Genomic DNA, 15,989 nt, shown 5'->3' with positions numbered 1-15,989 from the left:
AACATTTTTATCATTGAACAGTTGATCAGGGGAGAGCGCGAACGCAGTCCCCCACTACCACAAATTATGCAGTCGAGATTCCCACATTTGGGGAATTCGCAGGGGTCAGCACAGCCGGAGTGCAATGGCTGAGCCTCGCCCTGGGTGAACCACTTTCACTTTCACTTTTTAGACGTTTATTAAGTTTATGTCATAAATACATATCATATCAAATACAATACACAAACATAATTTTTTCATTTTTTACAAATTTTTACAATCATTTAAAAACAATGACACTTTACAGGAAACTTTTACACTACTATTTAGTAATTACAAAATCTTTCTAAAGAAGGAGGGATCTTCCAGTTTTTTAAATTTTTTTCTTTGTCTTTACTTGTTTTGTCTTTTAAAAGATAATCTTGTAAAACATTCATTATCATCTTTGCCACATCTATTTTTAATACCATGTGTTTTTTAAACACCCAAATATTTCTTGTTTTCCATAAACAATCTTTGACACAGTTAATCACAACCCACCATTTTTCCACTTTTCCATTTGTTGTGTCATCTGTAACTCCATATATAACCTCACTATCGCTTGTTGGTGCTAAGTGGAGAGCTTGCAACCAAGGGGATACTAGTGACCAGATATCTTTTGCAGCAGGACAATTCCAAAACAAATGTGAAATTGATTCTTCCTCTCCACATTGTGGTCTTGGACAAGTGGAAGTTTGAGTACACTGTCTCTTCTTCAAAAACACTCGGGTAGGCAAACACTGATGGGCTATTTGCCAAGCAAGTCTTTATGTTTATTTGTCAAGATGTTATGATTAACGTTTTTCCAAACTCTTTTACATTTCTCTTCTGTCAGTTTACTAACAGGAGTTAATCTTGTTATTTCTGGAGACAAAGCTTTCTCAATATTTAATCTTGATAATTTAGTCAAAGGTATTGTTGCCAGTCTTGGGTGTAAGTTAGCTAAGACCGTTCTGTATATTGATGGACTATTCTCAGCATACGCGACTTTCAAAGATGGTCTCTTCCCCCACATGTTAAGTACTTTATGACCCACCCACAACTTTGCAAAGAAAAACCAAGTTGGACCCGTTCCCACTTGAAGACAAGCTTTTAGAATTGGTGTCAAAAACATAGCCTTAAGTTTTACCTCTATTTGTGGGACCGCTCTTCCCCCCTTTAATAAGGGTTTATACATGATCTCTCTCTTCAATTTTTCCTGTTTACATCCCCAAATGAAGTTGAAGATGGCCTTCCTAAGAGATAACATAGTTCTATAGGGGATGGGGAAGGTGGCTGCTAGATGCGTTACTGAAGCCAAAATCTCTGATTTAACCACTAGCACTTTACCTGTAAATGAGAGGTCTCTATCTCGCCACTGGTATAATTTATTCTTCAATTTAATCATTTTTTTGTCCCAATTATGTGTCTCCATGTTATTTCCAAAGGAAATTCCTAAGATCTTAATCGTCTGTTCCTTTTTGATTAGGCTATTTTCTTCTATGGGTTCTTTCCAATTTATATAGAGTGTTTCACTTTTATTTTTATTCACTTTTGTCCCAGACGCTTGGGTAAAACTTTCACATAAAGCCAACGTTTCTCTAACTGACCTATTGTCTGACAGGAGTAAAGTAATGTCATCCATATATACAGATAATTTTGCCTCTCTGCCTAAACTACCTGGTACTGGTATCCCTTTTATGAGTTTGTGCTTCCTCAAGACACATCCTAAAGGTTCCATACTTAAAATAAACAATAAAGGAGACAGGGGGCATCCTTGTCTAACTCCTGATCTTATATCAATGGGGTCTGTAGCTACTCCGTTCACTATTACTATACTATTACACCCTGTGTATAGTAGCTGTACCCACTTTTTAAAATTCTTCCCAAAGTTCAGGTTGTCAAGGACAGCTTTAAGGAAGTTGTGACTAACACTATCAAAGGCTTTCTCCAAATCTAAACCTAAAATGCATAAAGGTAAATCACGTTCTTGACAAAAAAGATATGTATCTCGGACTAAGGCCAAGTTATCTGAAATCGATCTACCAGGGACTCCGCAAGTTTGATCAGTATGCACTAACTGATTTACTACAGGTTGGATTCGGAAAAACAACAACACTTTTGACAAGATTTTTACATCGACCCCTAACAGTGTTAGGGGTCTCCAATTTTTTAGATCTTCTTTTGAACCTTTTTTATACAGAAGCGCAATTGCACCTTTCCTAAATGATAGAGGTAATGTTTCAGTTATAAAGCTCTCCTTAAACACATCTAATAATGTTTTAATTGATCCCAAAAGGTAGCATAGAACTCTTTTGGGAGGCCATCTAGGCCTGGAGTTTTGTTATCTTCCATACTCCTTAATGCTTTGTCTAACTCGGCTATTGTTATATTTTCTTCTAATCTATCTTTACTTGCTTCCTGAAGTTTGTTATCCATTTGTGAAAGGAAAAAGGAAACTTGGTCATCTAATATTTTCCTATCTTGATAAAGAGTGGAGAAAAAATCTTTAATTGTTTCCAGAATCTCTTGAAAACCATGTACTTCATTCCCTTCTTTATCCAAGACTGACTGTATACAGTGTTTACTTTTTGACAGTTTTTGAAAAAAATTCATTCATTATTCTCAAAATATCTTTTTTAATTTAACTATGTCATTCTCCATTTTAAACCCAGAAAGAGCTAAAAGATAGCAGCGTTGGAGCTTTGCCTGGAGTCTAGTATGCAAGGCCCGCTTCCTAGCTGCTATCTTTTTGTCCTCTTTTATAAAAAATAATTTAGTTCTCCGTTTAATATCCTCCCACCAGTCACTCACCGACTCGAACATGAAAGACAGGGATTTCCATTGTTCGAGTTTTTCTTTATATCTGGATACAATTATATCATTTTTCAACATATTTGTATTTAATTTCCAGGGACCTTTGTGGGGTCGCAAACTACCTGGAATATCAATTATACAAGTGAGTTCTGAATGGTCGGAGAACGGAATTTGTGTTATTGTACAATCCACCGGGGAAATCCCCTTTGAGGTCAATATTAGGTCTAAACGAGAAAAGGATTTACCATTTGTCCAGGTAAAACCTGGCTCTAATGGATTTTTTAACTTAAAAACGTCAGTTAAATTACAATCTTTTATTAATTCTTTCAATGTATGAGAACTACGGTCCAAATTACCAGAGGTAGCAGAAGCCGACATACGGTCCGACTTTTCAATAATACAGTTAAAATCTCCTCCTATTACAACCTCCCGATCGCAGAAGGTGAGGGGTTGTAAAGCTTCGAGTAATTCAAGGCGTTCATTGAGATCAGGTGAACAATAGACATTGAGTATCCTTATCTTAGTCCCGTTTAATTCAAGGTCAACACACAGAAGTCTACCATCGATGACTCTTTGCACCTTTTGTATAGACAAGTAACTGCCCTTTAACAAAATGACCACCCCGGATGATCTGTTTTTATTGTCACCTGACCAAATGGATTCCCCATATTTCCATCTTTTTTGGTAAGACTGATAATTATCTCTACAGGGGATGTTACATTCTTGCAATAGGAATATGTCACCAATACTCTTATTTAGGTGGTCAAAGATAGTTTGGCATTTAACAGGGTCATTAAGGCCTCTAGTGTTAAGTGTCACAATATGAAAGTGAGTCATCGGGAAAATTACAAGGATTAGGTCTCCTGGTTTTCCTCATCATCTAAAGGCTTTCTTTTCTTCTTCTTTTTCAGCTGTTTATACTGAGAATCATTTTCAACCCCTTTTATACAAGTAACTGTAGAAAATGTGTCTAGAGACTCAGGCTCAAGAAAGGGGGTTGACACAGATGGCAAAGAAGGCCTACCTCTTGTTCTTGTAATGAGGTTGGAGAATTCTCTGTTGATGTCTCTTGTTGACGTTTCTGCGATGTGGTTTGTTGAAACGGGGGAAGCGACAAGTTTTCCAGACTAAGTTCAGATGTCTCTCTGGCTGCAACCAGGGTTTCTTGGGAGTCTGAAGGTAAGTGGATTCCGCTCATTATAGTTTCCAGAAAGTCTCTGCAATCTTGTGATGTCTCCATGTTTGAAGTTGGTTCTTTAGTGTCCAGAGGGTAATCTTTATTCAGTTGAAATTCTTGAGAAGCTTGCGGTATATCCGGTTCTTCAGGTGTATTCGAAGATTCCTCACTCCAATCTAATACGTTCTTCTGCTCCCCTGTGTCCTGTTCAGTTGAATCCTCTAGGGGTATTTCTGGTGCCTTTTCTCCTGTGATTACAACTACTTGGTCGTCGTTTCTCTTTGGGAATGATTCTTTTATTTGTATTAGCTCCATTCTCTCCTCAACTTGTGAGTGAAGCAAAGGTGTAGTGCTAAGTTTTACTCGATTAGCATAAGCCTGAGGACAGTCTTTAAACTTATGCTTAGTTGAGGAGCAAAGGTTGCACTTAAGTGGAATGGAGCATTGTAAAGATGAGTGGTCTGTAGCTTTACAATTTTTACAGAAGATCTGAGTACATTCAGAAGCTAAGTGTTGCAAACTGCCACATTTCCGACATTCCTTTGGTTGGCCGGGGTAAAACACAGCTCCCCTGAAAGCTCCCAGTTGGATGGAGCTTGGAAGGTGTTCCAGTGCTCCGTCTCGTCTCCTTAGGCGCACTTGAAAACGTCGGGTTCCGGTTTTAATTCCATCAATGTCAACTACTTCAGTCCCGTTGAACACCTCCCAGTACCTTGACAGCCATGTCCCAACATCTTGGTTTCTTACTTTTTCAGAGAAAATGACAACATGGACTGTTTTCATATCTCGTTCTGCTAAGGGTATCACAGAAATCTTCTGTAAATAAACCAACTTTTTCTTCTTATTTTCAAACGTTTCCAGTCATTTTTCAAAAAGTTTAAATGTCGTAAATATCACTTCAAAAATCTTCTTTCCCGGGTAGGCGAAGATATAGTCCAACTGGTTTGTAGTAAAACCGAGGTCTTTTTGCAGAACTTGTCTGCTAAATTGTAGACGATCCATCTGAAGATCTTCCAACAGTTCAAATCGAACAGCATTCCTGCGAGATAACTGGTTCTGTCCAGACGCCATGACGCTCTAACAGACTGCCCGAAAGCCGTGTAATAACGTAAATAACAGCTGTGTCGTAACCATTAGTACCAGAACCAGGTCAGTACAAGGACCCAAAACTCCCATCACTATAATAAACTGTATTTTAGTGGATTCCCCTCAGGTCTGTTCCAACATCAAACTACAATCACTGAACTTCTACACTGTCAAATATACTAAGAACAGTTTTATCATTGAACAGTTGATCAGGGGAGAGCGCGAACGCAGTCCCCCACTACCAGAAATTATGCAGTCGAGATTCCCACATTTGGGGAATTCGCAGGGGTCAGCACAGCCGGAGTGCAATGGCTGAGCCTCGCCCTGGGTGAACCACCTTCATGATCATGGTATCTCCCCTGCCAGGTAAGTATGAATTGTTCAGCTCACACACAGCAGCCTCATTCACAGACAAACCACACTGACTGATGGTGCTCACAATCTGCACATTAACAAACCACAGCATATGGACAAATGTTAATATGCAGGAATCCAATACAGAACAATCTGTTTGGTACAAAGGGGGAAAAATGGTATTTATATAGTGAGTTTGAAACATCACATCTCCCATCATGCAACACTGCAGTTCCATGTCCAATGCTAACAGGAAAACATCTGTTTTATCTATTTTACCTTTAACAAATGACCAACAAGCGGCTGTAAACTCAAACTAGTCAAAGCCAAATCAAACTGCAGTCAAATGTTGTTTGTTCCAAATCTGTAAATCAAATAAAAGACTTAACACACACAGAAACACACACAAAACGTTTCTCTTCACATTACAACCACTTCCTGTTTCTGTTTCTAACCACCTGACATTTCTGATACTGCCACCTACTGATCTGGAGACTGAACAATAACATGCTGTGAAGTTTAACCATCACCTCAAACTACAGCTTCTAAAACAATCATAAAGCTGAACCAAAAAAATGTAAACAGTTTTAATCTGAAAATGTTTTAACAAAACTTTATATTATCACCTGTATGACAGGATTCTTTTCTTTGATCTCTGAAATACATAAGCCTCTAATATTTTTATTCTGTTTAAAACTGCATGCTAGAAGTTCTATAGCCAGTATAAATAAGATGGGTGAGAGAGAGCAACCTTGTCGAACTCCAGATTTTATGTTGACAGTTGGTATGAATCTCCCATTTACCATCACTACACTTTTGCAATTGGTATACAGGAGGTTTACCCATTTTTGGAAAATCTCCCCCAACTCTAGGTGGGCTAAGACAGATTTGAAATACGTATGGCTAACACTGTCAAACGCTTTCTCTAGCTCTGACCCTAAAATGCAAAAAGTGGGATCAACCTTTCTAGGCAAATAAAGGAAGAAATCACGGGCGAGGACCAAACTGTCTGTCATTTGGCGTCTGGATACCCTGCACAATTGTTCAGTGCCTATTATCTTGTGGACTATTGTTTATTTTGGAAAGCATAGTGCCTTAATTTTTACATCTACTCCAACTAGTGTTACAGGTCTCCAGTTCTTTAAGTCATGTTTCTGTCCTTTCTTAAAAAGCAATGTTATTAGGCCCCTTCTCGTGGATGGTGGAAGTAAACCTGTGGACAAAGATTCTTTATATACTTCTAACAACAAGTTTGAAGTTGGTCCCAAAAGGTGTCATAAAACTCTCTTGGGAGACCATCTAAACCCGGAGTTCTGTTGTTTTGCATACTTTTCATAGCTTTTATGTCTAAGATTGTCAGTTGTTTGCCCGAATTTTCTCTGTCTCCTTTTTCTAATTGTTTTGAAAGTTTTGAGAGAAAGTAATTGATCTCTTCATCAGACACATGCTTTTCTTGGTAAAGATTTGGATAAAAGTCATAAATGTGTTCAAGAATACTTTGCCGGTCTTTTACAGTGTTTCCTCTTTTGTTGATTAGACAGTCCATTGTTTAGTTTTTGGCAATTTCTTGAAAAAGAAACGAGTGCATTTCTCATCTTCTTCAAAATGTTTTACTCTGCTTCTTATTAGTACACCTTTACTTTTTTCATTGACTAACTTCATTATCATTTTTTAATTTAGCTATGTCTTCAGCCACAGGGAAGCCCAAATTAAGAAGATTATAGAAGCCTTGAAGTTTTGCTTGCATCCTATTTTTTTGTTCTCATTTACTCAATCATAAAGCTGAACCAACACTAATCTGAAACTGTTTCATCAAAAACTCCACATTATCACCTATATGACGGGACTGATTACAGGAGTGTTGCATTAGTCTCCGTCAGTGTAGAATACTTGAAGAACTGTTTCTATATTTACTGTATATGCCTTGTTACAGGGCGAACAACAGCAAGAAGAAATTATCTGGATGACCAAAATGTACATTTCAGATTTTTCAGACTGTATAGAAGTCTACACTACTTCACTGTCTCACTTTGTTGGTTTATAAATAGTTTAAAATGGTGAAAAAAGGTGTTTATTGTACCTAGGTTTGCTGAACCTTAACAGATTTAATGTGCAATAACAATACTAGGATACACAGCACACTAGTGCAAGTTGCTGCTGTGGTAACCTCAGCACATTTCCAGTCGTGTTCTTAATGTCGGTGTTGACTCGTGTCCAGAAACAAGAAACTTAAATAAGAAACAAATGAACAGAAAGGCTCTGAAGTCGATCATTAGAATAGGTCAATTAAAAATAAAGAACATCACGATGACTGTGATGCTGAATAACAGCTGTGTCGTAACCATTAGTACCAGAACCAGGTCAGTACAAGGACCCAAAACTCCCATCACTATAATAAACTGTATTTAGTGGATTCCCCTCAGGTCTGTTCCAACATCAAACTACAATCACTGAACTTCTACACTGTCAAATATACTAAGAACAGTTTTATCATTGAACAGTTGATCAGGGGAGAGCGCGAACGCAGTCCCCCACTACCAGAAATTATGCAGCACACTAGTGCAAGTTGCTGTTGTGGTAACCTCAGCACATTTCCAGTCGTGTTCTTAATGTCGGTGTTGACTTGTTTCCAGAAACAAGAAACATAAATAAGAAACAAATGCACAGAAAGGCTCTGAAGTCGATCATTAGAATAGGTCAATTAAAAATAAAGAACATCACGATGACTGTGATGCTGAATAACAGCTGTGTCGTAACCATTAGTACCAGAACCAGGTCAGTACAAGGACCCAAAACTCCCATCACTATAATAAACTGTATTTTAGTGGATTCCCCTCAGGTCTGTTCCAACATCAAACTACAATCACTGAACTTCTACACTGTCAAATATACTAAGAACAGTTTTATCATTGAACAGTTGATCAGGGGAGAGCGCGAACGCAGTCCCCCACTACCAGAAATTATGCAGTCGAGATTCCCACATTTGGGGAATTCGCAGGGGTCAGCACAGCCGGAGTGCAATGGCTGAGCCTCGCCCTGGGTGAACCACCTTCATGATCATGGTATCTCCCCTGCCAGGTAAGTATGAGTTGTTCAGCTCACACACAGCAGGGTCATTCACAGACAAACCACACTGACTGATGGTGCTCACAATCTGCACATTAACAAACCACAGCATATGGACAAATGTTAATATGTAGGAATCCAATACAGAACAATCTGTTTGGTACAAAGGGGGAAAAATAGTATTTATATATTGAGTTTGAAACAGCATGTTTCCCATCATGCAACACTGCAGTTCCATGTCCAATGCTAACAGGAAAACATCTGTTTTATCTATTTTACCTTCAACAAATGACCAACAGGCGGCTGTAAACTCAAACTAGTCAAAGCCAAATCAAACTGCAGTCAAATGTTGTTTGTTCCACATCTGTAAATCAAATAAAAGACTTAACACACACAGAAACACACACAAAACGTTTCTCTTCACATTACAACCACTTCCTGTTTCTGTTTCTAACCACCTGACATTTCTGATACTGCCACCTACTGATCTGGAGACTGAACAATAACATGCTGTGAAGTTTAACCATCACCTCAAACTACAGCTTCTAAAACAATCATAAAGCTGAACCAAAAAAATGTAAACAGTTTTAATCTGAAAATGTTTTAACAAAACTTTATATTATCACCTGTATGACAGGATTCTTTTCTTTGATCTCTGAAATACATAAGCCTCTAATATTTTTATTCTGTTTAAAACTGCATGCTAGAAGTTCTATAGCCAGTATAAATAAGATGGGTGAGAGGGAGCAACCTTGTCGAACTCCAGATTTTATGTTGACAGTTGGTATGAATCTCCCATTTACCATCACTACACTTTTGCAATTGGTATACAGGAGGTTTACCCATTTTTGGAAAATCTCCCCCAACTCTAGGTGGGCTAAGACAGATTTGAAATACGTATGGCTAACACTGTCAAACGCTTTCTCTAGCTCTGACCCTAAAATGCAAAAGGTGGGATCAACCTTTCTAGGCAAATAAAGGAAGAAATCACGGGCGAGGACCAAACTGTCTGTCATTTGGCGTCTGGATACCCCGCACAATTGTTCAGTGCCTATTATCTTGTGGACTATTGTTTATTTTGGAAAGCATAGTGCCTTAATTTTTACATCTACTCCAACTAGTGTTACAGGTCTCCAGTTCTTTAAGTCATGTTTTTGTCCTTTCTTAAAAAGCAATGTTATTAGGCCCCTTCTCGTGGATGGTGGAGGTAAACCTGTGGACAAAGATTCTTTATATACTTCTAACAACAAGTTTGAAGTTGGTCCCAAAAGGTGTCATAAAACTCTCTTGGGAGACCATCTAAACCCGGAGTTCTGTTGTTTTGCATACTTTTCATAGCTTTTATGTCTAAGATTGTCAGTTGTTTGCCCGAATTTTCTCTGTCTCCTTTTTCTAATTGTTTTGAAAGTTTTGAGAGAAAGTAATTGATCTCTTCATCAGACACATGCTTTTCTTGGTAAAGATTGGGATAAAAGTCATAAATGTGTTCAAGAATACTTTGCCAGTCTTTTACAGTGTTTCCTCTTTTGTTGATTAGACAGTCCATTGTTTAGTTTTTGGCAATTTCTTGAAAAAGAAACGAGTGCATTTCTCATCTTCTTCAAAATGTTTTACTCTGCTTCTTATTAGTACACCTTTACTTTTTTCATTGACTAACTTCATTATCATTTTTTAATTTAGCTATGTCTTCAGCCACAGGGAAGCCCAAATTAAGAAGATTATAGAAGCCTTGAAGTTTTGCTTGCATCCTATTTTTTGTTCTCATTTACTCAATCATAAAGCTGAACCAACACTAATCTGAAACTGTTTCATCAAAAACTCCACATTATCACCTATATGACGGGACTGATTACAGGAGTGTTGCATTAGTCTCCGTCAGTGTAGAATACTTGAAGAACTGTTTCTATATTTACTGTATATGCCTTGTTACAGGGCGAACAACAGCAAGAAGAAATTATCTGGATGACCAAAATGTACATTTCAGATTTTTCAGACTGTATAGAAGTCTACACTACTTCACTGTCTCACTTTGTTGGTTTATAAATAGTTTAAAATGGTGGAAAAAAGGTGTTTATTGTACCTAGTTTTGCTGAACCTTAACAGATTTGATGTGCAATAACAATACTAGGATACACAGCACACTAGTGCAAGTTGCTGCTGTGGTAACCTCAGCACATTTCCAGTCGTGTTCTTAATGTCGGTGTTGACTCGTGTCCAGAAACAAGAAACTTAAATAAGAAACAAATGCACAGAAAGGCTCTGAAGTCGATCATTAGAATAGGTCAATTAAAAATAAAGAACATCACGATGACTGTGATGCTGAATAACAGCTGTGTCGTAACCATTAGTACCAGAACCAGGTCAGTACAAGGACCCAAAACTCCCATCACTATAATAAACTGTATTTTAGTGGATTCCCCTCAGGTCTGTTCCAACATCAAACTACAATCACTGAACTTCTACACTGTCAAATATACTAAGAACAGTTTTATCATTGAACAGTTGATCAGGGGAGAGCGCGAACGCAGTCCCCCACTACCACAAATTATGCAGTCGAGATTCCCACATTTGGGGAATTCGCAGGGGTCAGCACAGCCGGAGTGCAATGGCTGAGCCTCGCCCTGGGTGAACCACCTTCATGATCATGGTATCTCCCCTGCCAGGTAAGTATGAGTTGTTCAGCTCACACACAGCAGGGTCATTCACAGACAAACCACACTGACTGATGGTGCTCACAATCTGCACATTAACAAACCACAGCATATGGACAAATGTTAATATGTAGGAACTGAATACAGAACAATCTGTTTGGTACAAAGGGGGAAAAATAGTATTTATATATTGAGTTTGAAACAGCATGTTTCCTATCATGCAACACTGCAGTTGCACAACAAAAGATAACCCACATTCATCTACATTATCTATTTCATCTTAAACAAAATGACCAACACTGTAACCGTATGTTAAAATGAGCCCAAACTAAATGGTACTACGATGAAATGTTCTTTAAGCCACATCATTAATTCAGAGAAAACACTAAAACCACACAAAAGAAATGTTTCTCCAGCTCAATCTACATCCACTTCCTGCTTCTTTGTTTTTAGTGAACAACTGAAATTCCTGACACTGCCACCTACTGATCTGGAGACTGAACTGCAGTGTTTGTGTTTAGATTAAAAAAGATCTTTATTTAATAGGAAACAACTATAACAACAAACTGCTGTGTTTAATTTACCTCTAAATAATGTTAAGGAAAATACAATAATTAACATTAAACAGCACTAAAAACTGGAGCTTCCAAATAATGATAATCTGTAAACAGTGACTGTACTGTTTAATACTGCAAGACAATGTCTATTAAATAGGGTTTTTTTTTTTTTTTTTGTATCCTGCTGTATTTGATCACAGTAAATAATTATTAACACTGTTTTTTGAGATATGAATCAGATGCAGAAAATGCTGCTGAGCTCATTTCACTTACAAATGAAACTAATAATCAAACTCTTAGATACATAAGGAGGGATGAGATTCTTAGTTAGGAGCAGTTCCTTGTAACGCTGGGCCGTAATTTCAAGCTCACTCGACACAAATTCACTCGTTCTCTCTTAAATTGAACAGTGAGAAAAGTTTTTAATTAAACCAAGCGGTGAATGAAAGAGGGAACCAGGAATAAAACGGGTTTGTTGTAAAGTTCAGATAAACATGACCACACTGCTGCACGACCCTGAACGCAACTGATTTCCGGTTTCATCCTCCTGTCACGGAGCTAATCAACAGAACCGAACCGGACCGGGACGTAACGTTAGTGCACGGTTCTGATGAAGTCGTGATGTTTCAGTTAAACCAGGTTCTGGTGTAAACTGGACCAGTTTGTCTTTGAACACAGAGAGAGAGGGTGCACCGTTCCTGGAAGTACTGCAATACCGGGTCGATGCGTGGAGTGGACGGAGCAAGCCCCTATTCCATCTCCCTGCTCCAAAAATCAATTTAATATATGGTCCCCGGGTAGGGGACGTATCAGATATTAAACTGATAAGAACAGATACTACACTTGATCTTAGCCAAAAGGCCGAGAAGCGATACTGACAAGGCGCTGGAGCTGAACCGCTCCTTCCCCGTACAGCCCCTGTCACTGAGGGGTCAGGTGCTCCCTGGTGTGTTTAGGTGACTTAGAGCTCTAATGTAAAACACCTGACAAACAACAAAACTTTGATTTATTTCTTTTCTTTTCTTTTATTTTTACTTTGATTTGTAATTCGGCGCGTGGGGGCGTGTCCGTTACGTCATAACGTCCTCGTCCAATGAGAAAAGAGGTTGGACAGGTAAACATGCAGCACAAACGAAAAGTGAAGAAGAGTCTGTTCAGTCTGCTGACATCCTGACAAACAACAACGTGTTGGGGAAGTTTTACTCCCACAGACGTACGATCCACAAACACGTGGTACCGGCTCGGTAAACTGAAGTTCGGTGCTCAACACAGCTGTGTGATGATAGATGCGCACACTTCACCGTGAACTCACCGTGGATTAAAATATCATACAAACATTACAGATAATTGCAGACGACTTTAAACTGTTGTACAATATGAGATCATTGTCCTTCACCCACTAATTACATGACGTCTGAATCACACAGGCAGAGCGTAGTGTCTGGAGACATGGAGCCAAGTTACAAACTGACATTTACCAATACTTCCAACGCATCCTGTCGTCTTGACCATTAATCATCTATATCATTAAAGATGTGACATGTGAACATGGAATCTGCAAAAATCAAGAAAATCCACACTGCAGGTATGAAGGTGTTTTGTAATCTGGATAAGCTCCGTCTGTGCCACAACAAAAATACAAAGTTAGGAGATTTATCTCAAGATGTAACGTGTAGAACAGGCTGATGTTCAGGTACTGATCTGAGAAACAGGGCTGTGAATCTGCAGCAGTTCACTACAGAAGAAGCTGTTTAGTATAAATACTGACAAATCTTAGTTACACTTTATATCATAAAACATAAATGTCTCCCATTATACAGAACACAAGCTAATGTAAAAATCATTTATCTATACTAACTGCAAACTAAGATCAAAACTAAAACACAGCTAATCAGAAATTATTTAATCCAATTCAGAGAAAGAATTTTAAAACATACATGTCATCTGTTCCTTCTCCCACTGCAGCCACTTCCTGCTGAGTGTGACTGTTCTACTGCTGCCATCTACTGATCTGAACTGTGAACTGTGTTCTTCATCTACACACTTCTCCCTATGTACCCAGTAATATATAAACAAACTACAACAGAAGTAATAGCATTTCATAGAAGTACTTCATTAACGTCTGCAGTACATGTGTCTTACTACTGACATGTGGGGGAAACAACAGCTGCAGATATTATGCAGGATAAATTCTCACTTTGAGAGAATGAGCTCATGAGAGAACTCAGACAATCTGAGGACAGAACAATAAAACCCAGCGTGTGTTTGTACATTTATTTTACAATGTAAACACCACTCAGGATCATTCTGCTAAATAAGAACTGTAGAAATAGAAAATTATAAATAAACAACAACTAAATAAAAACCTGCAGCAGAATCTTCAAGATCATGTTCTGCTAAATGTCTCCTTCTATATTCAAGTCACAACATTTATAATTTTAATATTCAACATGAGAGAGGGGGTGCACCGTTCCTGGAAGTACTGCAATACCGGGTCGATGCGTGGAGTGGACGGAGCAAGCCCCTATTCCATCTCCCTGCTCCAAAAATCAATTTAATATATGGTCCCCGGGTAGGGGACGTATCAGATATTAAACTGATAAGAACAGATACTACACTTGATCTTAGCCAAAAGGCCGAGAAGCGATACTGACAAGGCGCTGGAGCTGAACCGCTCATTCTCCGTACAGACTGTCTCCGTCACGGTTTAACAACCGCTTCATTATCACAGTTAATACATCCGATAGAAAACAAACTGAACTCCAACAACTAAAAAGTAAAACGTCCACTAAATTAAAACAACGTGTGATTTTAACAAATTAACCTCATGGTTACACGTCGCTTCCTGGTCATGTGACCGTTCTTGTCCAATAAGAATCCAGACCGTCGGTGAAGATGTTTTCTTTTATTTAACTTCTATTTTAAACTAATCTAACGTCAGATGGGTTGGATGTGTTCAGGTCAACGACAAATCTACAAAAACACACTTTGTCTTGTTTCTCTGTCAAAGAAGAAAATAACGTTCGATCCGTCAACAACAAACAACAAACGGAGCTCCGGCGCCTCCTAATGGAGAGAGGGGAGAACTGTGCTCTGCAGCCGGCTGCACGTCCCCTCTATCGGGGAGAGAAACCGGGGACGGTGGGTCTGCACCTCCAGAAACATGTGAGAGTGTCTCTTCCACCTCTTCTCTTAAAGATGATGCTCAGGTTTAGTACAAACAAACATCAGTCCGGTCTGTAGAGTGGTTTATGACCCGGGCCTGGTCTGAAAGTGTTTGAAACGGTCTTAGACCAAACTTAGGAAAGTTGGTGTTTGAACCTGGTATAAATGTAAAAAGAGAAAGAAAACTCCTTTTTAATTTGGAAATTACAATAAAACATTTTACATATTTGGTAGAAGGTTTTAGACATCGTTGTTTTAAAATCAAAGTAATAAGAACATCTGTGCTGCACCTATAAGGAAATTTAACTTTCCCCTTAACTCCTGAATCTGATGCCTTTTCTTATTTAACTTCTTTATAAATGAATAAATTAATTAAGGAATTATTTTAACTGAGTTTTGTTTGAAAAGTTGCAGCTGTTTTTGAGTTTAACAGTGTCAGATAATTTAAAGTGTAAAATCATCAGGAAACAGTCGTTTAAAATGAAAAACAAAACACAAATCATATAAACCATAGTTTGTTTCACAGGTAAAGTTCTCCTCAGGTGTTTTAACTAACTAGTTTCATCGTTACCTTTCTCCACAGGTGTGACGGTATGAAGTCGTTCATTAGACCAATTAAACAAGCTAACACGGTACAGCGTTGTTAGCTAATCCAGATAACGTTAGTTGAGCAGGTTAACATTAAAATCTTTCGTTAAAAGGGACTTAATTCACTTTTCATGAGTTTTATCCAGTTACTCGATTAAAAAACATATTTAAAGCTAATTACACTCATTCAGTGTCTCCGAACGCTGCAAAAGCAGCTGCGTCATTCGTGTAGCTAGCTAACAGGTAGCTAATTTAACGTTAGCCAACCCACTTGATAAAAGACAACCTTAAAATTAGTTTGTTTTTTTCTTTTTCTATTACAGACATGTTCAGGGAAAAGAATCAATAGAGAGAAGTACATTAAATTACCTAACACAGCCGCTGGTCCCGAAATGTCGCTAAAAACAAATCTGTCTTTCCAAGTGTCAAGTTCCGGTCGTTAGCTTAATTAGCACATTTAGCACATTGAGTTCTCCCAGTGGCTGAATCAGGAAACTCAGTTCAATCTTAAAACTGTAAAAAACTATTTAA

The 15,989-nt window shown here is 38.3% G+C and overlaps 1 long non-coding RNA gene and 6 other non-coding genes across 7 annotated transcripts in view; all 7 read right to left on the bottom strand.

Moving 5' to 3' along the window:
• Nucleotides 1-15,989, bottom strand: part of LOC113169603 — a 24,962-nt gene extending 8,973 nt beyond the window's left edge. Inside the window, exon 1 of the long non-coding RNA XR_003299571.1 lies at nt 15,828-15,989. This is a non-coding gene — a long non-coding RNA (uncharacterized LOC113169603). The remainder of the gene's footprint in view (nt 1-15,827) is intronic.
• Nucleotides 27-187, bottom strand: LOC113150034. Its single transcript, XR_003297631.1, has one exon. It is a non-coding gene; the product is annotated as a U1 spliceosomal RNA (small nuclear RNA).
• Nucleotides 5,288-5,451, bottom strand: LOC113150179. Its single transcript, XR_003297663.1, has one exon. It is a non-coding gene; the product is annotated as a U1 spliceosomal RNA (small nuclear RNA).
• Nucleotides 8,354-8,517, bottom strand: LOC113150151. The gene has a single exon (XR_003297657.1). It is a non-coding gene; the product is annotated as a U1 spliceosomal RNA (small nuclear RNA).
• Nucleotides 11,005-11,168, bottom strand: LOC113150022. The gene has a single exon (XR_003297626.1). It is a non-coding gene; the product is annotated as a U1 spliceosomal RNA (small nuclear RNA).
• On the bottom strand, nt 12,388-12,578 carry LOC113150072. Its single transcript, XR_003297638.1, has one exon. It is a non-coding gene; the product is annotated as a U2 spliceosomal RNA (small nuclear RNA).
• Nucleotides 14,163-14,353, bottom strand: LOC113150088. Its single transcript, XR_003297643.1, has one exon. It is a non-coding gene; the product is annotated as a U2 spliceosomal RNA (small nuclear RNA).

The sequence above is a fragment of the Anabas testudineus genome, chromosome 13 (genome assembly GCF_900324465.2).
Source record: "Anabas testudineus chromosome 13, fAnaTes1.2, whole genome shotgun sequence".
Lineage (NCBI taxonomy): Eukaryota > Metazoa > Chordata > Actinopteri > Anabantiformes > Anabantidae > Anabas > Anabas testudineus.
The sequence above is the reverse complement of the archived record's forward strand: the minus strand, read 5'-3'. Positions and strand labels throughout refer to the sequence as shown.